The sequence below is a fragment of the Lactuca saligna genome, chromosome 4 (assembly GCF_052625555.1).
Source record: "Lactuca saligna cultivar CGN05327 chromosome 4, ASM5262555v1, whole genome shotgun sequence".
In the NCBI taxonomy this organism is placed as follows: domain Eukaryota; kingdom Viridiplantae; phylum Streptophyta; class Magnoliopsida; order Asterales; family Asteraceae; genus Lactuca; species Lactuca saligna.
Window position 1 is genome coordinate 335,590,756 of NC_136420.1, and position 8,373 is coordinate 335,599,128.

The following is an 8,373-nucleotide window of genomic DNA, read 5'->3' on the forward strand; positions in this document are numbered from 1 at the left end:
CTTTGATGAAACCTAATATTATCACCACTAGATTTTAGTCTAATATTACCGTCACTAATTATTAGTCTTATTATTATTATTATATAAGCGTTTAAACAATACTTTCCAACTACTATGTACAGACAGGGCCCAGACATAAAACACCGGAGGGCAGGACCATTTTGGCGTATAGCACTTCTGAAATCCAACAACCCTATGCGGCCCTTTAAACCAGATTCCCCGTACCGCGAGTAGTTAAAAGATATTATAACGACACTTATATAAGTCATAATAATAGCTCAAATATTTATTATAAATTTATAATAACAATACTAATTTTAAATATAAACTATATTTAAAATAGGGTAAGCATAACTTACTTTCAAGGGGATTTTAGCTAGGAGTCGGGCTCTGCAGGGGCAGAACTTCGTCGCTGAATCTTTCTAAGAAAGATTCGTGCAGCGCTTCAGCGCTCACCTTACTATACTAAAACTACAGAAAGAGAAGTCGAATCACGAGGGACCGAAATGCTCGGGGGATAAGGAGAGAAAGACTCTTGAATCAAGAGAATGGTGCAAGAAATATGAGAGCCTAAGGCTCTTATTTATACTAATTGAATTTTCAAAAACTACCTTCCATAATTACTTAATGACCTTTTAGTTATATAAACAACTAAACACCCCTCTATAATACTATTTTAAATGGATTTAATGATATTTGTAGTAAACTAATGTCGAAAGAACTCAACATTAGTCTTATAATGACTGCATCGTCGATACCTTTCTAATGATATATACATATGTATATATATGTGTACGTATACATGATTTATACTTTATTTTAATACGTAAATATGCTATTATAATTTGTAACTCGTTCATCGAACTCCGTTTTTGACGTTCTTTATATCCACGCGTAGGTGGAGACGTACTCTACAACTTTCGTTTAGACTCCGTCGGCTAATTTTGACTTTATTTTTAAAGTTATATTTTTAACAGGCCGGGACAGGATTGGTCTGTTAAAATCTCATAACTTCTTTATTCGATGTCCATTTTCGTCTGTCTTTTTATCGTTATGCTACTAATAACGAGATCTTCGATTCTTGTTTAGGTTGTGTCGGCTAAAAATCAATCGATCTAAAATTCGAATTTCGGGCTGTACACCGCTAATCCGAAACTTCGAGAAATCATAACATCTTCATACGAAGTTAGATTTGGGCGTTCTTTTTATCGATGTTCTTAGTTTAACATATTCTACGACTTTCGTTTAGAGCGCTAAGGCTAAATCTCTCTCTATCATAAATTTACTATTTACGCTTCCCAGCGCCGTGCCGGTTCCGACGCGAAACTTCGACGGGTCATAACTTCTTCGTTATAACTCGGATTTCGGCGTTCTTTATATGTACGGAAACCTTGTGACATATTCTACAACTTGGTTAAGATTATTTATTCTAAATAATCTTTTTGTCGAAAAGTTGTTTTTGACCCCTATTACCTTTAAATTGACTAGCCCGGATCTGTGGGCGTTACAATTATCTCCCCCTTAGGATGATTACGTCCCGGAATCATCAACGAAAAAGGGCTCATATAATGTCTCCATACGTCATCTCTTCATTATAACTTCTATATTCCTTCAAGTCTATCTCTTAGACTCATTGACTGTAAGCAGTACTCGATCGTAAACCTGCTCTCTACCTCAGGCTAGACTTCAAATTATGACCTATCATCATATGATGCACGTTTAGACTTAGGTCTCTTAGAGTTAAATTCTAAAATAGACTATGCCTTCCTTCATGTTCTAATGTGATATAATCACAGTTTAACATGTAGCGTTTCTGGCTACCAACTTCTTTAACAACGAATGCGATACTTCTATTGATCGCTTTGATTTCAGTTGTTTAGTTTAAGTCGGACGCTACATTGAACTTGGTTCCCTGAACCACGCAACATACTCATCGTAGTCGGACTCAATTTGGTATGACCACTAGGATTGGAAATCAACAATCTTTTTAGTTATTATCGAAACGATGGTAATGACATACTTAAAAAAATGAAATCAATTACTAGCTTCTTGGTAACCTTGTGACTTTTCCCGATCCAAGTGTGAGTCCTGTGCTTCCGGTAGTATAGGCCTCTACTACCATTCACACCTACTCATACTCGTCCCAAGTATTGTCTCGCAGTTTCCCAAGTCACCATGCAGCAATTCATACAATCATTCAACACATCAGATAACAAAACGAAGGTTTTATATCATTTCTTGAAACGATTACATAGGTGTTCAAGTTCACCCTAGACTATGCCTCTACTAGGCTACATCATACGAAACTATGACTACTGCATAATCCGATCCTCGGGTAAGAAGTCCTCATTCTTGATTCCTCGCATGGTTCTCTGCTTCGTCGAGGATCATGTGAAATGCTCTTGGCCTTGGTGGCGTTTCTGGTCTTGCTGCTTTATTTTTCCTTGGGCAGTCTCTGGACATTTGCCCCTTGCCTCCACATCCATAGCATACTTTGTCATTATGCGTGCAGTCTTTGGAATAGTGACCAGTCCTCCCACACTTGTAACAAGTCACTTCTTCGTTGCACGTTCCACCATGCTTCTTCTTGCATCTATCACACCATCTTGCTTCACCTCCATTTGCTCCTCCAAGCTTTGAGAATTTGCTTTCCTTGTTCGGCCTCGAAGATCCTTCAAACTTCCGCTTCTATCCTACCTTATCTTTTTCTAGACCCTTTTCTCTTATTTGGGCCTCTACGTTCTTAGCTGCCCTAACAGCTGCTTTCAAGGTAGTTGTCATTTTGACCATTGGGCCAAAGTCAATGGGCAGCCCGTTAGCAAACCTATCAATCTTGGAGAGTTCAGTAGGCACCAAGTAGGGGAATAGCTTCATCCTCTCAGTGAATGCGGTGGCATACTCATCAACACTCATCTTTCCTTTCTTCAAGTTCTGAAACTCATTGTTTAGGTCTATCAGATCTATCTCTGAGCAGTATTGCATTTTCAACTGTTCCAAAAACTCTTCCCACGACATCCTTAAGGCTTCTCCTCGTGGCATCGTATCTGCCAATAGCTTCCACCAGCTCAAGACTCCAGTTTTCAGCTGTCTTACTGCGAAGACAGTCTTCTGTTTCTCGTTACAGCTGCAGCTCTCAAACACCATCTCCATCTCAGAGATCCAATCCATAATCTCAACCGGCTTCGGGCTTCCTGAGAGACTTGGTGGTTTCGCACCCAAGAAATTCTTGTACATCCGCCCATCCTTGTTGTTTCTCCCTTCTGGGCCATCCCTTTGCTCACCTTGAGTCCCTACTTGACTCACCTGGCGGCTGTAGTTCCCTTCCTCAGATTGCTCGGGAACTGGCTCCATCGGTTCAACATGTACGGTAGGTTCGTCCCTGTTCAACATTTGTCTCATTTCTTCCCTTTGTTCAGCTAACATAGCCCGAATCATGGCTTGAACTCCAGCCATGGTGACTGGCTCAGGCGCAACTTCTTCAACAACAGGTATTTGCTAAACCACTAGGGGTTGGTTTCGGTTCCCATTCGCATTTACGTTTCCGCTACGGGTTCTTGCCATCTTGATGTCTACACCGAATAAGGTGAATCTAGATCTTAATTTAGGATTGACGTCTTAAATCATCCTTATCACCCCGAAACGTTTATATGCTAGTTCTAATATTGTAGTTAAATGCTTAGAATCCTAAACACATAAGGTTTCCAGATCCGGTCGGCAACAGACCATAGATCCGAACAAATCATATCATGCGCAAAGCATTTAGCACATAAAATCAATTTAGGCATTATTCCCAAAATAAGCTAGTGCTCACACCTCACAATCATCGCTTAGCATTCTAAGTTTAAGTCTAGAAATAAATCCATATTCCTAGTTCTCTTAAACTAATGCTCTGATACTAACTGTGACATCCCCAAAATCACGGCCAGAAAAGACCGATTTTGTTTATGCTTTATAAAAATCAGAGTACTTCATTTTATAAAAAGGTTGCGGAATTTGTTCCCAGAAAAGCATGGTAAAAACGTTATTAAAACATTTTCGAAGAAACGTATTTATTTTATTTTAAAATGTTTGGGATGTCATCGTTAATACCGAAACATAAGCATAAACAGAACTTACAATAATTTACACTAGTGATCTACATCTCTTTTAAATCTCTCAGTGTAATGTCACTTCACTTCGTCACCTGTGATATACATAAACTGAGTGGGTCAGGTTGGGAAACCTGGTGAGTACATAGGGTTTTCAACCCACAATAATATAATTACTATGTTCAATCAAACAATCAACCCAATTATCCATCCCCATTATCTTCTTTACTCTTTAAGGATTTAACCTAAGAGTCATCTATCCTGCATTCGTTTATTCCGAAGTCCCTTACCTCCAGGGTTATAGGACTGACACTAAATCCATAGCTGCCAATGTTCGTTCATAAAGCACTATTTCCATAGCTGCTATAGTCTATTCATCGGGTACTAAATCCATAGCTACCAGTGTTTATCTAATAGGCACTAAGTCCATAGCTACCAATTCCTTAACAGGTACTAAATCCATAGCTACCGGTGTTTGTCCAATAGGCACTAAGTCCATAGCTACCGATGTTTATTAGTTAGGCACTAAGTCTATAGCTGCTAATGTTTACTCACATCATCTTTTATCTCTCACCATTCATCTACCCGTATCATACCCAACATATTTGTGTATATAAAATACGTATACGGTTTAAATCATCTAAAACATGTATAAAAACGTTCATCCAACATAGACAGCAAGTATACAGATAATATGCACACATAGCACGTAGTTTATATAAAATACTTCATATCTATGTGTAAGATGAAAGTAACTATGCACTCACCTGAGAAGGTGGTGACTCGGTACTCGGACATCGCTTCGTTTACTTTAAAATAATTTCCTTTGATGAAACCTAATATTATCACCACTAGATTTTAGTCTAATATTACCGTCACTAATTATTAGTCTTATTATTATTATTATATAAGCGTTTAAACAATACTTTCCAACTACTATGTACAGACAGGGCCCAGACATAAAACACCGGAGGGCAGGACCATTTTGGCGTATAGCACTTCTGAAATCCAACAACCCTATGCGGCCCTTTAAACCAGATTCCCCGTACCGCGAGTAGTTAAAAGATATTATAACGACACTTATATAAGTCATAATAATAGCTCAAATATTTATTATAAATTTATAATAACAATACTAATTTTAAATATAAACTATATTTAAAATAGGGTAAGCATAACTTACTTTCAAGGGGATTTTAGCTAGGAGTCGGGCTCTGCAGGGGCAGAACTTCGTCGCTGAATCTTTCTAAGAAAGATTCGTGCAGCGCTTCAGCGCTCACCTTACTATACTAAAACTACAGAAAGAGAAGTCGAATCACGAGGGACCGAAATGCTCGGGGGATAAGGAGAGAAAGACTCTTGAATCAAGAGAATGGTGCAAGAAATATGAGAGCCTAAGGCTCTTATTTATACTAATTGAATTTTCAAAAACTACCTTCCATAATTACTTAATGACCTTTTAGTTATATAAACAACTAAACACCCCTCTATAATACTATTTTAAATGGATTTAATGATATTTGTAGTAAACTAATGTCGAAAGAACTCAACATTAGTCTTATAATGACTGCATCGTCGATACCTTTCTAATGATATATACATATGTATATATATGTGTACGTATACATGATTTATACTTTATTTTAATACGTAAATATGCTATTATAATTTGTAACTCGTTCATCGAACTCCGTTTTTGACGTTCTTTATATCCACGCGTAGGTGGAGACGTACTCTACAACTTTCGTTTAGACTCCGTCGGCTAATTTTGACTTTATTTTTAAAGTTATATTTTTAACAGGCCGGGACAGGATTGGTCTGTTAAAATCTCATAACTTCTTTATTCGATGTCCATTTTCGTCTGTCTTTTTATCGTTATGCTACTAATAACGAGATCTTCGATTCTTGTTTAGGTTGTGTCGGCTAAAAATCAATCGATCTAAAATTCGAATTTCGGGCTGTACACCGCTAATCCGAAACTTCGAGAAATCATAACATCTTCATACGAAGTTAGATTTGGGCGTTCTTTTTATCGATGTTCTTAGTTTAACATATTCTACGACTTTCGTTTAGAGCGCTAAGGCTAAATCTCTCTCTATCATAAATTTACTATTTACGCTTCCCAGCGCCGTGCCGGTTCCGACGCGAAACTTCGACGGGTCATAACTTCTTCGTTATAACTCGGATTTCGGCGTTCTTTATATGTACGGAAACCTTGTGACATATTCTACAACTTGGTTAAGATTATTTATTCTAAATAATCTTTTTGTCGAAAAGTTGTTTTTGACCCCTATTACCTTTAAATTGACTAGCCCGGATCTGTGGGCGTTACACTACCCCACATAGTATTATATCTAACTGCCACGGGCTCCCCCCGGGTCTTCCATGCAATAACATACAATAACTAACATACTACTTAGCACAAAGCTAACTATCATACCACATATCTCTACACGCTAGTGTACCACCTAACATAAAATGGACCGAACTTGGTGCCTTAGACCCATTAGTATGGTGAGAAGACTCACCTCTCTCGAATACTACACTGAGAATGTTAGAACCAGATATGTCCCACGTGTTGCTCCGACTCAACTGCCCATAAGAACCATAAGATAGACTTGTCAAGATCCCAAATTACCCTCAAGGTCAACCCTGGTCAAAGTCAACAGTCAACAGTCCATGTTGACCTCAACTTGCTGAGTGCATCTAGCGACTTGTCGAGTTCCTACACAGTCCAGACAACCTGATCAAACCCTAGCCAACTTGCCAAGTTGTTTCATCAAATCGACGAGTTCACTTGATATTCAGAAGGCAAGGAAACCTGATCCAGCTCGTTGAGTTCCTAGAGCATCTCGTCGAGTCCCCTTTCCTATTTTCTTGTTGTGATGATTCACCGAATCCAAGGACTCCAGGGCTTAGATCTAAAGCCCAAATGTGTCTAGAAGGATAAAGTTTCCAACTTTACCTTCTAGAACCGTTCCAAATGCTCTAAGGCCCTTAACAAAGGTTGGAAAGCTCCATAGCTTTTCCATATGGTCCAAAACTCTATGGATCTTAAATCCCTCCTTTCCAGAAAGGTTTCTAAGCCTCGAAGCGTAAGCGATAACATGACCTCTCTGCATCAATACCATGCCCTAACCCGAGATGGACGCATCGCAATATACTACAAAATCATTCATGCCTTCTGGTTGGGATAAGATTTGCGCCCCGCACAATCTCTAACTCAATGTCTCAAATGCGGCCTGCTGTTCAGGCCCCCAACGAAAGACCATGACTTTCCTCATCAACTGAGTCAGGGGCACAACTATCTTGGAGAAGTCCTGAATGAATCTCTAATAGTAGCCTTCCAATACTAGAAAGCTTCGAATCTTAGATGGAGACCTTGGAACCTCCCACTTCATCACGGTCTCCTCCTTGGTCGGGTCAACCGAAATCCCGTTCTGGTTGACAAGGTGCCCAAGAAATTGCACCTCGTGCAACCAAAACTCTCACTTGGAGAACTTAGCATACAAGCTCTCCCTCCTCAAAGTATCCAAAACCTCCCGTAAGTGCTCCTCATGTTGCTCCTACATCTTGGAATAAACCAAGATGTCATCGATGAAAACTATCACAGACCGATCCAACATCGGTCTGCACACATGGTTCATGAGATCCATGAACACGGAAGGAGAATTGGTGAGCCTGAAAGACATCACCACGAACTCATAGTGACCATAACGCGTCCAAAAAACAGTCTTCTGCACATCCTCCTCTTTGACCCTCATCTGATGATAATCTGAACACAGGTCAATATTGGAGAACCAAGATGCTCCCTGCAGCTGGTTAAAGAGGTCATCAATCCTCGGGAGTGGGTAACGGTTCTTCACCGTTACCTTATTCAGCTCCCAATAATCTATACACATCCGATGCAGCCCGTCCTTCTTCTTCACGAATAAAATCATGGCTCCCTAAGGTGAACTGCTCGGTCTAATGAATCCCTTGTCTAACAGCTCCTGCAGTTGTGTAGACAACTCTTGCATCTCAAGAGGAGCTAACCAATACGGTGCCTTGGCTATCAGAGCCGCACCAGGAACTAGGTCGGTCCTAAACTCTACCTGTCTCTCTGGAGGTATCCCAGGCAATTCCTCGGAGAATACATCCACGAACTCTCGTACCACTAGCACATCGCCCACCGTCGCCTTACCCGCCTCCCGGGTATCCATAACATAGGCGACATATCCTGTGCAACCCTGCTGAAGGTAGTGCCTAGCTCTCGCTGCTAAACATAAAGTTGGTCCCTGTTGTG